The following is a 15,258-nucleotide window of genomic DNA, read 5'->3' as shown; positions in this document are numbered from 1 at the left end:
GTCTTTCCTCTGCCTTCCTCTTTTTCTACCTTCCCTAACCTCTGGGCACCCACTGTGTTCCCCTTGCACGGCCACTTGTCACTTCCTGCATACCTCTCATTTCCTCAATGTAAGGATGCAGACAGAAAAAAGAACCCCCTACTAAGTGTTTCAGATGGAGGGGGATTGGATATAGATAGCTGCTAATATAAATAACTGAAGGATGAAAGAGAAGATAGGAGATTCTGAGATAGCCCAGATATTAGTAACCACAGGAAGTAGCTACCACTCCTAAGGTTGGGGTGGGTGGGGTGGCAGAAAGGAATAAGTGAGGTTCATGAGGCCTAGGGGCTTAGGGGCAGGGCCCCTGCGCAGCTGGTGGTCGGATGGGTGAAGGGGCCCCGTGTGCCTAATGCTCAGACTACAGGATGAGGAGGGGAGAGACACAGCTGGCGGATGCTGTACCTCTGAGGGGGTTCCACAGGCTGGATTGCCAAAAGAAGCTGGAGGCTGAACCTAGAGCTTTTGGAAGGTGCTGGAGTAATGCTAACAGGAACTGGGAGCCCTTCTCCCATCTTCAGATCTCTCTCTAGTGTCTTCCATCAGATGATAGCAAGTGTATCTGAGAAACGTGGTTTTCAGAGTCCCAGCCTCAGCACCTAGAGCATAGTGTAGAAATGGAGGTGTAAATACGCAACACTCAACCCCTGCTGGAGACCGTTCTTCCATATGTCTGGGGCAGTGTCTAGTCTAGCATAGCCCCTGGAACACGGTATGGGCTAAAAATTATGTGAATTTGAGCTGTTGAAAGTGCTGTTTGCTTAATTCAGGAATGAAAAAGGGATCTTACAGACATTCTTACATTTAAGTCATGTAAGAAGATCTTACAGAATTCACAGACATTTAAAAAAAACAACAAGGGAATATTATGAACAGTTCTATGCTGGTAAATTCAACAACTTGGATGAAATTAACCAATTCCTTGACATACATAAATTATCAAAACATACTTTAGAAGAAATAGATCATCTGAATAGTACTCTTTCAAACTAATTAGATTAAAAACTTAAAACCTTCCAACAAAGAACACTCTAGGCATAGATGGTTTGATGAATGCCACCAAATATTTAACAAAGATCTGATACCAATTCATAATCTCTTTCAGGAAATAGAAGAGGTAGACAGATTCCATAACTCCTTTTATGAGGTCAGCATTACTCTAGTGCCCAAACCAGAAAAAGACACTACAAGAAACAAAAAATACAGATCAATATCCTTCATGGACAAACAATTCTCAATAATGTATCAACATTGTTGACCGAACAATGAACTCAGTGATATATAAAAGGGGTATTACATCACCATCAAGTGTGGTTTATTTTAGGAATGCAAAGCTGGTTCAACTTTGAAAAATCAATCAATATAATTCACTAAAGTAACAGACTGAAGCCACCTTTGGACTCTAAAGAAGGCTGAACAAGGAATGTCGAACAATTGATGCTTTTGAACTGTGGTTCGGGAGAAGACTCTTGAGAGTCCCTTGGACAGCACGAAGATCAACCCAGTCAACTCTAAAGGAGATCAACCCTGAATAGTCATTGGAAGGACTGCTGCTGAAGCTGAAACTCTACTTTGGCCACGCTATGCAAAGAGCCGGCTCATTGGAAAAGACCCTGATGCTGCGAAAGATTGAGGGCAAGAGGAGAAAGGGGTGACAGAGGATGAGATGATTGAATAGCATTATCAACTCAATGGACATGAATCTGAGCAAACTTTGGGAGATAGTGAAGGACAGGGAAGCCTGGCATGTTGCAGTCCATGAGGTTGCAAAGAGCCAGATGTGACTTAGTGACTGACCAACAACAGACTGAGGAAGGAAAAATCATATGATTATTTCAATAAATGCCAAAAAGCTTATGACAAAACTCAACACTAATTCGTGATAACTTTCAGCAAACCAAGAATAGAAGAAGAATTCCTTAACCTGGTAAAGAGCATCTACAAAAAATCTGTAATAAGCATCATACTTAATAGTGAAACACTGAGACTAGAAGGCCCAAGCATGTCTTTTCTAATGACTCCTGCTCAACATTGTGTAAAGATACACAAGTTGGAAACCAAGAAATAAAAACTGTCTCTATTAGCAAACAACATGGTTACTTATATTGAAAAAAATTTTTAATGGACAAAGAAACCCCTCCCATAACTAATAAGTGAGTTTAGAAATGTCTAAGTATAAAAAGCCAATACACTGGAATCAATTGTATTTACATATAGTAACAATGAATAATTGGAATTTTAAATTAAAAAATCCCAGATCAGTTTGTTGTTGTTGTTCAGTGGCTCAGTCATGTCTGACTCTTTGTAATTCCATGGACTGCAGCATGCCAGGCTTCCGGTCCTTTACCATCTCCATCACCATAATCATTTACAATAACATAAAAAGCCTCAACAAATACTTACATATAAACTGAAAAATTAAAAAAAAAAACGTTCCAGATCTGTATGAGAGTGTTTCAAATAAGACTTAGAATAGTTGAGAGATATACTGTGTTCGTAGTTCTAAAGTTTCATTATTGTTGAGAGGTAAATTCTCTCTGAATTAATCTATGTATTCAACACAATCTTAATCTAAATACCAGTGGGCATTTTGGTAGATCTCTACAAGCAGATTCTAAAATTTATATGGAAAGACAAAGGAACTAGAATAGCCATTTTTCTTTGTCTTTGACAAAGAAGGACCAATTGTGAGGACTATTGGACTCAGACATGGTCCAAGTTTAAGACCTAAGATAATGTGGTGTTGGTGAAATAATAACCACAGAGATCAATGAAACAGAATGGAGAGTTCAGAAACATAAATACAGTCAACTGATTTTTGATAAAAGTGCAAAGGCAGCTTAATGTAGGGAGGACAGTCTTTTGAACAAATGCTGTTAAAACAATTGTATGTCCACATACATACAACCTTGACGTATAGCTCACACCTTATACAAAAATTAACTAAAAACAAATCATCGATCTAAACGTAAAATGTAAAATTTCTATGAGGAAACACAGAAAAAAAATCTCTGTAGCCTTGGGTTAGGCAAAGAGTATCTATGTATAACACCAAAAGGATGATATGTTTAGAAATATATAAGTTGAGTTTGTTAAAATTAAAAACATTTGCTCTCCAAAGACACTGTCAAGAGGATGAAAAGATAAGCTACAGACTGGGAGAACATATTTGAAAGTCATATCTCAACAGAAGATCTGTAATCAGAATGCACAGAGAGCTCTCAAAGCCTAACAATAAAAAATTACTATTACTACTAAAATAAATCAACCCCAAATGAGAAGATTTGAAGAGACATTTCACCAGTGAAGATATGTGAAAATGAAAGTTTCTCAGTCATGTCTGACTCTTTGCAACCCATGGACTATACAGTCCATGGAATTCTCCAGGCCAGAAATACTGGAGTGGGTAGCCATTCCCTTCTCCAGGGGATCTTCCCAATCCAGGGATTGAACCCAGGTCACCCACATTGCAGGCAGATTCTTTACCAGCTGAGCCACAAGGGAAGCCCAAGAATACTGGAGTGGGTCACCTATCCCTTCTCCAGCAGATCTTCCTGACCCAGGAATCAAACCGAGGTCTTCTGCTTTGCAGGTGGATTCTTTACCAACTGAGCTATCAGGGAAGCCCCAGTGAAGATATACAGATGGCCATAAACACACGAAATCATGCTCAACATCACAAGTCATTATGGAAATGCAGGAGCTTCTCACTGAGGAGGCTTCTTTTGTTGCTGAGCACAGGTTCTAGGTGAGCGGGATTCGGTGGTTGTGGGATCTGGGCACAGCAGTTTCAGTTCATGGGCTCTAGAACACAGGCTCAGTAGTTGTGGCACATGGGCTTAGTTGCCCTACAGAATGTGGGATCTTCCCGGACCAAGGTTTGAACCATGTCCCCTATATTGGCAGGCAGATTTTTAACCGCTGGACCACCTGGGAAGCCCTCCAGGTTTGGGTTCCAATCTATCATTCACTCCAACTAACTTTCTGAAGAGCTGAATGCCTAAGCTAAAGTGTCTGAACACTTTAGCCTATCTTTGGACTTTGTTTTCTTCCCTCATCGGAGTTACCAGCTTTCCTGTTCATAGCTGAGCTCAAAGGTCAGGTAAAAGCCAGGATTCTTCAGGTCCGCAAAGACTTCAAAATCAGATGCTTGCAAGTCCCAGAGTCTCTCCCCATAACCATGGGCCAAGATGCTGGCATGAGTCCTCTGTCAAGGACTACTGTGACATGATGTGACTTACTGTTCATGGGAGGCAGGCCAGTGAGCCTCCTAACCCAGACTCAAAGGCCAAAGGGGAAGGTAGAACTTGCCTCAAGGGTGAAGTAGAGGGTTTGCTGATGGGGGCGTGGGGTGGGGAGGGGCAAGGCCCAGAGTGGTTGGAGGCAGGCAGGACAGTGGGGGAGAGCTGGAAAAGAAGTGTCCAAGGAGGCAGATGGGGCAGCAGCAACCAGCAGCCTGAAGGGAGCCCCTCCTCTTGCCTTTGTGTCAGGCCTCAGTACCCCAGGACCAGAAAGACATAAATCAGGGTCAAGTGTGGGCAGGCAGCACAGGACGGGCTGAGGTCCATCCTCACCCAGGCCAGGAGTAGGGGATGGTTTTTACAAAAGCCATCCTTTTACAAAAGCCTCCTTTTACAAAAGGAGGAGTGGAGGATTGTATACACACACAGAGACACGTTACATATACTATGTAACATGTATACATATATGGATGACTTACAGATGTACATACACATAGGAGCTGCTCAGTTAAATGGTGCTTCATGTCTGTGTTTGTGTTATTGGATAGTAGGCTGATGCTGCCTTCTCCCGTCTCTCTGGGTTGGCCATTTGTGGCTTATAATTAGAGTGACTGTTATCATTTATTATCCAAACTGGGATACTTTTGTTTGGGACAATTGCTAAACTGTTGGGACCATCAGTATTAAAGTCATAAACTGGGCTGTCCTAGGCAAAGCAGGTGTGTTGCCACTTGTTTAGAACATCCTGTACCAAGAATTTCTTGGCAGAGTATCTCGAGGGCTTTTGGCTTTATATACAGATACTGGGGGTATGGGAGTGGAGGATGGGGGAAGGCCTTGGTGTTCCCAGTTATCAAAGGCAGACTTTTGCCCCTTTTGTTCTGAGTTCCTTTGCCCTGGTTTCCCCTGAGGGATTTGGGGTGTATGTGCATAGGTCTCTGAAGCTGCAAGTCAGTACCAGTATCCTCATAACTGAGCAAAGAGTGAAAGTGTGTGAATCAGGGGCCATTGTGCTTTATATGCCCCATAAGCTTGTGCAATATATAACCTACACAACTCTTACGTGGTCACCATGTGTGAATGCCTGGGAGAAAGTAGGTAAGGGTTGGTGTATGAAACCAGGATTGTTTCCGGGGAGCTTTAGGGCCTTTTGCAATCTGAGACTCTTAATCAGGTTTAATCTGGTCAAAGTGAATCCCTAGCTGATTCCTAGCTCAGTGGAACCAGGGTGTAAACCTCAGGAGTGGGGGTGAGTGAAAATACAGCGGCCAGGAGGAAAGGTAAGAGGAAGGAGCAGGAATATCCAGTGGAAGGACTCAGGGTTACAGACTGTTAGGAATTTCTCATTCCTTAGCACCTGCTCATTCCCTGCCTACCCTAGCTGAGTAAGATGCCAATTCAGGGAATACAGGACAGAGTCGGTTGCAAGTCCTGGATGGCCAGGAAGCTAGGGAAGCCAAATCAGGTCTCTGCCTCCAGGCTTCCGGAGAAGCTGGAGCATGGGTGCTGGTCTGTGGGCCCAGCACTCACCACTCTGGGGCAGGGAGGAGGGACAGAAAGCCTGGTTTTTTCTGTGATTCTATCAGGGTAAGTGAGCCCACGTCTTACTGCTGGTTCTGAATAAAGAGGAGGGACTTGTCCTTCCTTTCCATGTGCTCTTTCCATTTCCTCTTCTCTGGAAAGCATAGTTATCTTCCACTTTCTGTATCATTTCCCACCTCTGCCCTCTAGCCATCGGGGGAAGGCAGTGTGGTATCCAGCAGTAACACAGCTTCTGCAGCAGATGGTGCTGCGGCTGAGCCCCAGCTTTGTTACCAATCACAGTGGGACTTTAGACAACTGATTTTCTATGCGGTAATAGTGGCTCCTCACGCTGCTGCTGCAAGGACCACAGGGTGAAGTTTACGAGGGACAGTGTCCAGAGCCTGGCTCATAGGAGGAACCCAACTAATCTTCAGAAAGGCCCAGTGTAATTTTTTTGTTTTGGATCTCACATATGTAGAATACACATCCATTCAGGTTCTGATGAGAAAACAGCAAACGTCCAAGAAACAGCAGATGGTAGTGGAACATAGATACCTATGAGAGGTCAAAATGATTTCAAGCACTTTAGAAATATTCAGCAAACTAATGAACAAACACATTTTCTCATTAAAGCAAGTCCTCTGAGACACTGGACAAGGGTTCATTGTTAGTTTTGGTTGTTTTGGGCTCAACACAAGTTTTTAAAAATATCAGTATGTAACCAGTCCATCCTAAAGGAAATCAGTCCTGAATATGCATTGGAAGGACGGATGCTGAAGCTGAAATTCCAATCCTTTGGCCACCTGATGCAAAGAACTGACTCACTGGAAAAGACCCTGATGCTGGGAAAGATTGAAGGCAGGGGGAGAAGGGGATGATAGAGGATGAGATGGTTGGATGGCATCCCCAACTCAATGGACTTGAGTTTGAGCAAGCTCCGGGAGTTGGTGATGGACAGGGAAGCCTGGCATACTGCAGTCCATGGGGTCACAAGAAGTCGGACACGACTGAGCAACTGAACTGAACTGAACTGATGTTAACAGGACTTATCCCTGTCCTGTTCTGCCTGCCCAGTACTCCCCCAAGTTTCCCTCTCCTCCTGCTCTCCTTTCCTAGCAGCTGCGCCAGCACCCCTGATCTCAAAGTTGTGCTTCCTCCCTGGTCTATACTCCAAAGTCCATGCTTCTTTTCTACTCTGTGCTTTTGACACTATCCTTCCTCAGAGAGGCACTGACAACGGACGTATAAAGCAGGGTTCATAAGCCATCTGCAAAAGGCTTCATATATTTCAAATTATTGGGCAGAAATGAGTTCTTTAATAATACTGGGAAAACCAGCTAAGTCAATAATGGGAAAACCATTTGGATAAAAAAATAAAGGTGGATATTGTCTTTAATTTTTTTTTCTTTTTAAATTGAGTTGATTTTTGTATGTTTCACGGTATAACTTAGTGATTCACATGTTATAATTTTAATATTACATGAAACTGAAACATTGACTTTGCATCTTAGAATTTCAATATTATATTCTATTTATAGTTATTATAAAATATTGGCTATATTTCATGTGTTGTAGCTCACTTATTTTACAATAGTAGTTTTTACTTGTTATTTCCCCATCTATGTCTTGCTTCTTCTCCCTTCCCTCTTCCCACTGGTTACCACTGGTTTGTTCTTTATATCTGTGAGTCTTTTGAAGGTCTTCACAATTTCTTTTGTGAAGATATGTGAAGGTCTTCAAATATCTTTTGAAAAATTATGTTCACTATTTTGCTTTATTTTTAAGATTCCACATATAATTGGCATCATATAGTATTTGTCTTTCTCTGTCTAATTTCACTAGGCATAATACACTCCAAGTACATCCATATTGTTTCAAATGAAAACTTTCATTCTTTTTTTGTGGCTGAGTAGTATTCCATTGTGTATATATTACATATATATATATATATATATACACCACATCTTTTTATCCATTCATCTGTTGATGAACCCTTAGGTTGCTTCCATATCTTGGTTACGGTAAATAATGCTGCTGTGGACACTGGTGTGTGACTACCTTTTTGTATCAATGTTCTCCTTTTCTTTAGCTGTATACCCAGGAGTGGAATTGCTGGATCAACTCCAGTAATTGGTAGTTCTATTTTTAGTTTATTGAGGAACCTACATACTACTTTCCTTAGTGGCCACAACAATTTACATCCCCCCACCCCAACAGTGAACTATCTCCCGGAGTTTGCTTAAACTCCGGGAGATAGTAAAGGACAGGGAAGCCTGGCACGTGCAGTCCCTGGGGTCTCAAAGAGTTGGACATGACTAAGCGACTGAACAACAACAGTGAGCATTGACATTTTAAGAATCAATGAACTGAAATGGATGGGAATGGGTGAATTTAAATCAGATAACCATTATATCTACTACCAAGGGCAAGAATCACTTAGAAGAAATGAGGTAGCCCTCCATTTCCACTCCACTCCTTCCTCATAGTCAATTAAAGAGTCCAAAAAGCAGTACTTGGGTGCAATCTCAAAAATGACAGAATGATCTTGGTTTGTTTCCAAGGCAAACCACTCAACATCATAGTAACCCAAGTCTATGTCCCACCACTAATGGTGAAGAAACTGAAGTTGATGAAGTTGATGAACTTCAACAGTTGATGAATGGTCTGTGAAGACCTACAAGACCTTCTAGAAGTAACACCAAAAAAGTTGTCCTTTTCATCATAAGGGATGGGACTGAAAAAGTAGAAAGTCAAGAGATAACCTGGAGTAACAGGCAAGTTTGGTCTTGGAGTACAGAATGAAGCAGGCCAAAGGCTAACAGAGTTCTCTTTGCCAAGAGAACACATTGATCATAGAAAGCAGCCTCTTCCAACAACACGAGAGACAATTCTACACATAACATCACCAGATGGTCAAGACTGAAACCAGATTAATGATTTTCTTTGCAGCCGAAGATGGAGAAGCTCTCAAGGCCGGGAGCTGACTATGGCTCAGATTATGAACTATTATTGAAAAATTCAGACTTACATTGAAGAAAGTATGGAAAACTACTAGGCCATTCAGGTGTGACCTAAATCAAATCCCTTATGATTATACTGTGGAAGTGACAAACAGATTCTAGGGATCAGATATGATAGACAGAGAACCTGAAGAGCTATGGCTGGAGGTTTCTAACTTTGTGCAGGAGGTGGTGACCAAAATCATCCCACAGAAAAAGAAATGCAAGAAGGCAAAGTGGCTGTCTGAAGAGGTCTTAAAATAGCTGAGAAAAGAAGAGAAGTGAAAGGCAAAGGAGAAAGGGAAATATATATCCAACTGAATGCAGAGTCCCAAGGAATAGTAAGGAGAGATAAGAAAGCCTTCTTAAGTGCACAATGAAAAGAAATAGAGGAAAACAATAGAATAAGAAAGACTAGAGATCTCTTCAAGAAAATTAGAGATACCAAGGGAACATTTCATGCAAAGATGGGCTCAATAAAGGACAGAAACAGTAAGGACCTAACAGAAACAGAAGAGATTAAGAAGAGGTTGCAAGAATACACAGAAAACCTATCAATAAAAGGTCTTAATAACCCAGATAACCATGATAGTGTGGTCATTCATCTAGAGCCAGACATCCTGGAGTGTGAAGTCAAGTGGGCCTTAGGAAGCATTATTACTAACAAGGCAGGTAGAGGTGATAGAATTCCGGCTGAGTTATTTCAAATCCCAAAAGATAGATGGTGTTGTTAAAGCACTCAATATGCCAGCAAATTTGGAAAACTCAGCAGTGGCCACAGGACTGGAAAAGGTCAGTTTTCATATCAATCCCCAAGAAGGATAATGTCAAAGAATGCTCAAACTACCATACAATTGCACTGATTTCACATGCTAGCAAGGTAATGCTCAAAATCCTTCAAGGTAGGCTTCAACAGTACATTAACCAAGAACTTCCAGATATACAAGCTGCAAGATATACAAGCTGGATTTTGAAAAGACAGATTAAATTGTTAACATCTGTTGGATCATAGAAAAAGCAAGAGAATTCCAGAAAAACATCTACTTATGCTTTATTGATTATGCCAAAGCCTTTGACTGTGTGCATCACAACAAACTGTGAAAAATTCTTTAAGAGATGGGAATACCAGACCACTGTACCTGCCTCCTGAGAAATCTGTATCCTAGTCAAGAAACCACAGTTAGAACTGGACATGGAACAACAGACTGGTTCCAAATAGGGAAAGGAGTATGTCAAGGTTGTATGTTGTCACCCTGCTTATTTAACTTATATGCAGATTATATCATGCAAAATACTAGGCTGGATGAATCACAAACTGGCATCAAGATTGCTGAGAAATATCAATAACCTCAGATGTGCAGATGATACCACCCTAATGACAGAAAGCAAAGAGGAACTAAAGAGCCTCTTGATGAAGGTGAAAGAGGAGAATGAAAAAGCTGGCTTAAAACTCAACATTCAAAAAATGAAGATCATGGCATCTGGTCCCATCACTTCATGGCAAATAAATGGGGAAACAATGGAAACAGGGATAGACTTTATTTTCTTGGGCTCCAAAATCACTGTGGACAGTAACTGTAGCCAAGAAATTAAAAGACTCTTGCTCCTTGGAAGAAAAGCTATGGCAAACATAGACAGTGTATTAAAAAGCAGAGACAAAACTTTGGTTACAAAGGTCTGTTTATCCAAAGCTATGGTTTTTCCAGTTTTTCATGTATGGATATGAGAGTTGAACCATAAAAAAGGCTGAGCGCTGAAGAATAGATGCCTTTATACTATGGTGTTGGAGAAGACTCTTGGGAGTTCCTTATACAGCAAGGAAATCAAACCAGTCAATCTTAAGGGAAATCAACCCTGAATATTCATTGGAAAGACTGATGCTGAAGCTCCAATACTTTGACCACCTGATATGAAGAGCCAACTTGCTGGAAAAGACCCTGATGATTGAGGGCAGGAGGAGAAGTGGGCGACAGAGCATGAGCTGGTTGGATGGCATCACCAACTCAATGGACATGAGTTTGAGCAAGCTCCAGCAGAGAGTGAAGGACTAGGAAGACTGGCATGCTGTAGTCCATGGGGGTCACAAAGAGTTGGACACGACTTAGAGACTGAACAACAACACTCTTTTCCATATCCTTGATGACATTTGCTATTTGTGGTCTTTTTGATGATAGCCATTCTGGCATATATAAGGTGTTATCTCATTTTGATTTTGATTTGCATTTTTCTATTGATTAGCGATGTTGAGCATCTTTTTATGTGCCTGTTACCCATCTGTATGTCTTATTTGGAAAAAATAATGTCTATTTAGGTCTTCTACCCATTTTTAAATCCTTGTTCCTGTACCATACTATTGTTTTTATTTATTTATTTTTATTTTTTGCCACACCATTCTGCATGCAGGATTATTTTTAGTTGTTTGTTTTTAGATGTTGTGTTGCATGAGCTGTTTATATATTTTGGATTAACCCCCTACCAGTTAAATCATTTGCAAATATTTCCTCCTATTCAGTAGGTTGTCTTTTCATGTTGTCAGTGGTTTCCCTTGCTGTGAAAAACTTTCACGTTTAAGGAGGTCCCATATCTTTGTTTTTGCTTTTGCTTTCTTTGCCTTAGGTGACAGGTCCAAAAGAATATTGCTATGATATACGTCAAAGGGTGTTCTGACTATGTTTTCTCCTAGAGTTTTATGGTTTCCAATCTTACATTTAGGTCTTTAATCTATTATAAGCTTATTTTTGTGTATGGTGTTAGAAAATGTTCTAATTTCATTCTTTTAGGTATAGCTGTCTAGTTTTCCCAGCAACATTTATTGAAAAGACTATCTTTTCTCTATTGGATAGTCTTGCTTCCTTTTGTCATGGATTAATTGACCATGAGTGGGTGGGTTTATTTCTGGGTTCTTTATTCTGTTCCCTTTATTTATGTGTCTGGTTTTGTTCCTGTACCATACTATTTTTATTTATTTATTTATTTTTTGGCCACACCATACCACATGCAGGATCTTATTTCCCCAACCAGGAATCAAACCCATGCCTCTTGCAGCTGAAGCATGAAGTCTTAACCACTGGAGTGCCAGGGAAGCCTTTGTACCATACTGCTTTGATTACTGTAGCTTTTTAGTATAGTCTGAAGACAGAGCGTGGAAAAACAGACTGGTTCCAAATAGGAAAAGGAGTATGTCAAGGCTGTATATTGTCACCCTGCTTATTTAACTTCTATGCAGAGTACATCATGAGAAACACTGGGCTGGAAGAAGCACAAGCTGGAATCCGATTGCCGGGAGAAATATCAATAACCTCAGATATGCAGATGACACCACCCTTATGGCAGAAAATGAAGAGGAACTAAAGAGCCTCTTGATGAAAGTGAAAGAGGAGAGTGAAAAAGTTGGCTTAAAGCTCAACATTCAGAAAACGAAGATCATGGTATCTGGTTCCATCACTTCACGGGAAATAGATGGGAAACAGTGGAAACAGTGTCAGACTTTATTTTTGGAGGCTCCAAAATCACTGCAGATGGTGATTGCAGCCATGAAATTAAAAGATGCTTACTCCTTGGAAGGAAAGTTATGACCAACCTAGATAGCATATTCAAAAGCAGAGACATTACTTTGCCAACAAAGGTCCGTCTAGTCAAGGCTATGGTTTTTCCAGTGGTCATGTATGGATGTGAGAGTTGGACTGTGAAGAAAGCTGAGCACCAAAGAATTGATGCTTTTGAACTGTGGTGTTGGAGAAGACTCTTGAGAGTCCCTTGGACTTCAAGGAGATCCAACCAGTCCATTCTAAAGGAGATCAGCCCTGGGTGTTCTTTGGAAGGACTGATGCTAAAGCTGAAACTCCAATACTTTGGCCACCTGATGCAAAGAGTTGACTCATTGGAAAAGACTCTGATGCTGGGAGGGATTGGGGGCAGGAGGAGAAGGGGACGACAGAGGATGAGATGGCTGGATGGCATCACCGACTCGATGAACGTGAGTTTGGGTGAACTCTGGGAGTTGGTGATGGACAGGGAGGCCTGGCGTGCTGCGATTCATGGGGTCGCAAAGAGTCGGACACGACTGAGTGACTGAACTGAACTGAACTGAAGACAGAGCGTATGATATCTCCGGCTTTCTTCTTCTCTCTTAAGATAGTTTTGGCTATTCTAGATCTCTTGTGTTTTCATACAAATTTTAAAAATCATTTGTTCTAGTTCTGTGAAAAATGACATTGATATTTTGATAAAGGTTGTAGATTGCATTGAGTAGTCATTTTAACAGTATTAATTCTTCCACTTCAAGAACATGGTATATCTTTCCATATGAGTGTCATCTTCAATTTCTTTTATCAGCATCTTATAATTTTCAGATTCCAAGTCCTTTATGTCCTTAGATATTTATTCTTATGCATTTTATTCTTTTTGATGCAATATAAATGGGATTTGTTCCTTAATTTCTCTTTCTGATAGTTCATTGTTAGTCTATAGAAATGCAACAGATTTTTGTATATTAATTTTGTATCCTGTAACCTTACCAAATTCATTGGCGAGCTGGAGTAGTTTTCTGATGGCATCTTTAGTATTTTCTATGCATAGTGTCATTTCAGCTGCAAGCAGTGACAGTTCTACCTCTTCCTTTCCGATTTGCATTTCTTTTTTTATTCTTCTTCTTGTCTGATTGCTGTGGCTAGGACTTCCAACACTATTATGAATAAAAGTGGCCAGAGTGGGAATCTTTGTTTTGTTTCTGATCTTAGAGGAAATGCTTTCAGCTCTTCACCATTGAGTATGATGTTAGCTGTGGGTTTGTGGTCATCATATATGGCTTTCATTATGCTGAGGTATGTTTTCTCTATGCCCACTTTCTGGAGAATTTTTTGTCATAAATGGATATTGAATTTTGTCAAAAGCCTTTTACTTTGCATCCACTGAGATCATCATATGATTTTTATTCTTCAGGTTTTTTATGTGGTATATCACACACACACTGATTGATTTGCAGATATTGAAAATCCTTATGTCCCTGGGATAAAACCCCATTTGATCATGGTGTATGATCCTTTCACTGTATTGTTGGATTTGCTTTGCTAATATTTTTTGAGGAGTTTTGCATCTATGTCCATTAGTGATATTGACCTGCAATTTTCTTTTTTGTGATATCTTTGTCTGGTTTTGATATCATGGTGATTCTGACTTTGTAAATTCAGAAGTATTCCTTCCTCTGCATTTTTTGAAATAGTTTCAGAAGGATAGGTGTTAACTCCTCTCTAAATGTTTTGTAGAATTCATCTGTAAATTCACCTGGTCCTATACTTTTGTTTCAAAGTTCAAATTGAAAGTTGCTCAGTTGTGTCTGACTCTTTGTGACCCCATGGACTATACAGTCCATGGAATTTTCCAGGCCAGAATACTGGGGTGGGTAGCCCATTTTCCTTCCCCAGGAGATCTTCCCAACCCAGGGATTGAACCCAGGTCTTCTGCTTTGCAGATAGGTTCTTTACCAGCTGAGCCACCAGGGAAGCTCAGGGACTTTTGTTTATTAGGAATTAAAAAAAAAATTACCTATTCAATTTCTTTAGTGGTAATTGGTCTGTTCATGTTTTCTATTTCTGCCTCATTCAGTCTTGGGAGATCATACATTTCTAGGAGTCTGCCCTAGAGTTTGTTTCTTACAGGTTGCCCATTTTATTGGCATATAGTTGTCTATAGTAGTTGCTTATGATCCTTTGTGTTTCTATGGTGTCAGTTACAATTTCTCTATTTTAATTTCTGATTTTATTGATTTGAGCCCTCTTTTTATCTTGACGAGTCTGGCTAAAAGTTGATCAATTTTGTTTATCTTTTCAAATAATCAGCTTTTAGCTTCATTATTTCTATTTTTTTACCTTCTATTTCAATTATTGTCCTTAGTTCTTAAAAAGGAAAGATTATTTATTTGGCTGCTCTGGGTCTTATTTGTGCCCATGAGATCTTCGATCTTCATTGCAGCATTCAGGATCTTTAGTTGAAGCACGTGAACTCTAAGTTGCAACATGTGAAATCTAATTCCCTGACCAGAAACTGAACCTCCCTGCATTGGGGGCATGAAGACTTTAGCTACTGGATCACCAGGGAAGTCCCTCTTAATTCTTTAATCTCTTAGTACAATTACTTAAAGGCTAAAAATGAAATAATAAAAATATTAGATAATAGGAAATATGGGTGACTTAAAAAATATATATATATATTTTAATTGGAAGATAATTGCTTAACAATGTTGTGCTGGTTCCTGCTGTTCAACATCATGAATTAGCCATAAGTATAATATGTCTGTTCCCTCTTGAGCCTCCCTTCCACCAACCCCCATCCTACCCTTTTAGGTCATCACAGAGCACTGGGTGAGCTGCCTGTGTCATGCAGCGACTTCCCTCTAGCTATCTATTTTACATATGTTTCAATGCTACTCTTTGAATTTATCCCACCTTCTCCTTCCC

Source organism: Bos javanicus, chromosome 24 (genome assembly GCF_032452875.1).
Source record: "Bos javanicus breed banteng chromosome 24, ARS-OSU_banteng_1.0, whole genome shotgun sequence".
In the NCBI taxonomy this organism is placed as follows: domain Eukaryota; kingdom Metazoa; phylum Chordata; class Mammalia; order Artiodactyla; family Bovidae; genus Bos; species Bos javanicus.
The sequence above is the reverse complement of the archived record's forward strand: the minus strand, read 5'-3'. Positions refer to the sequence as shown.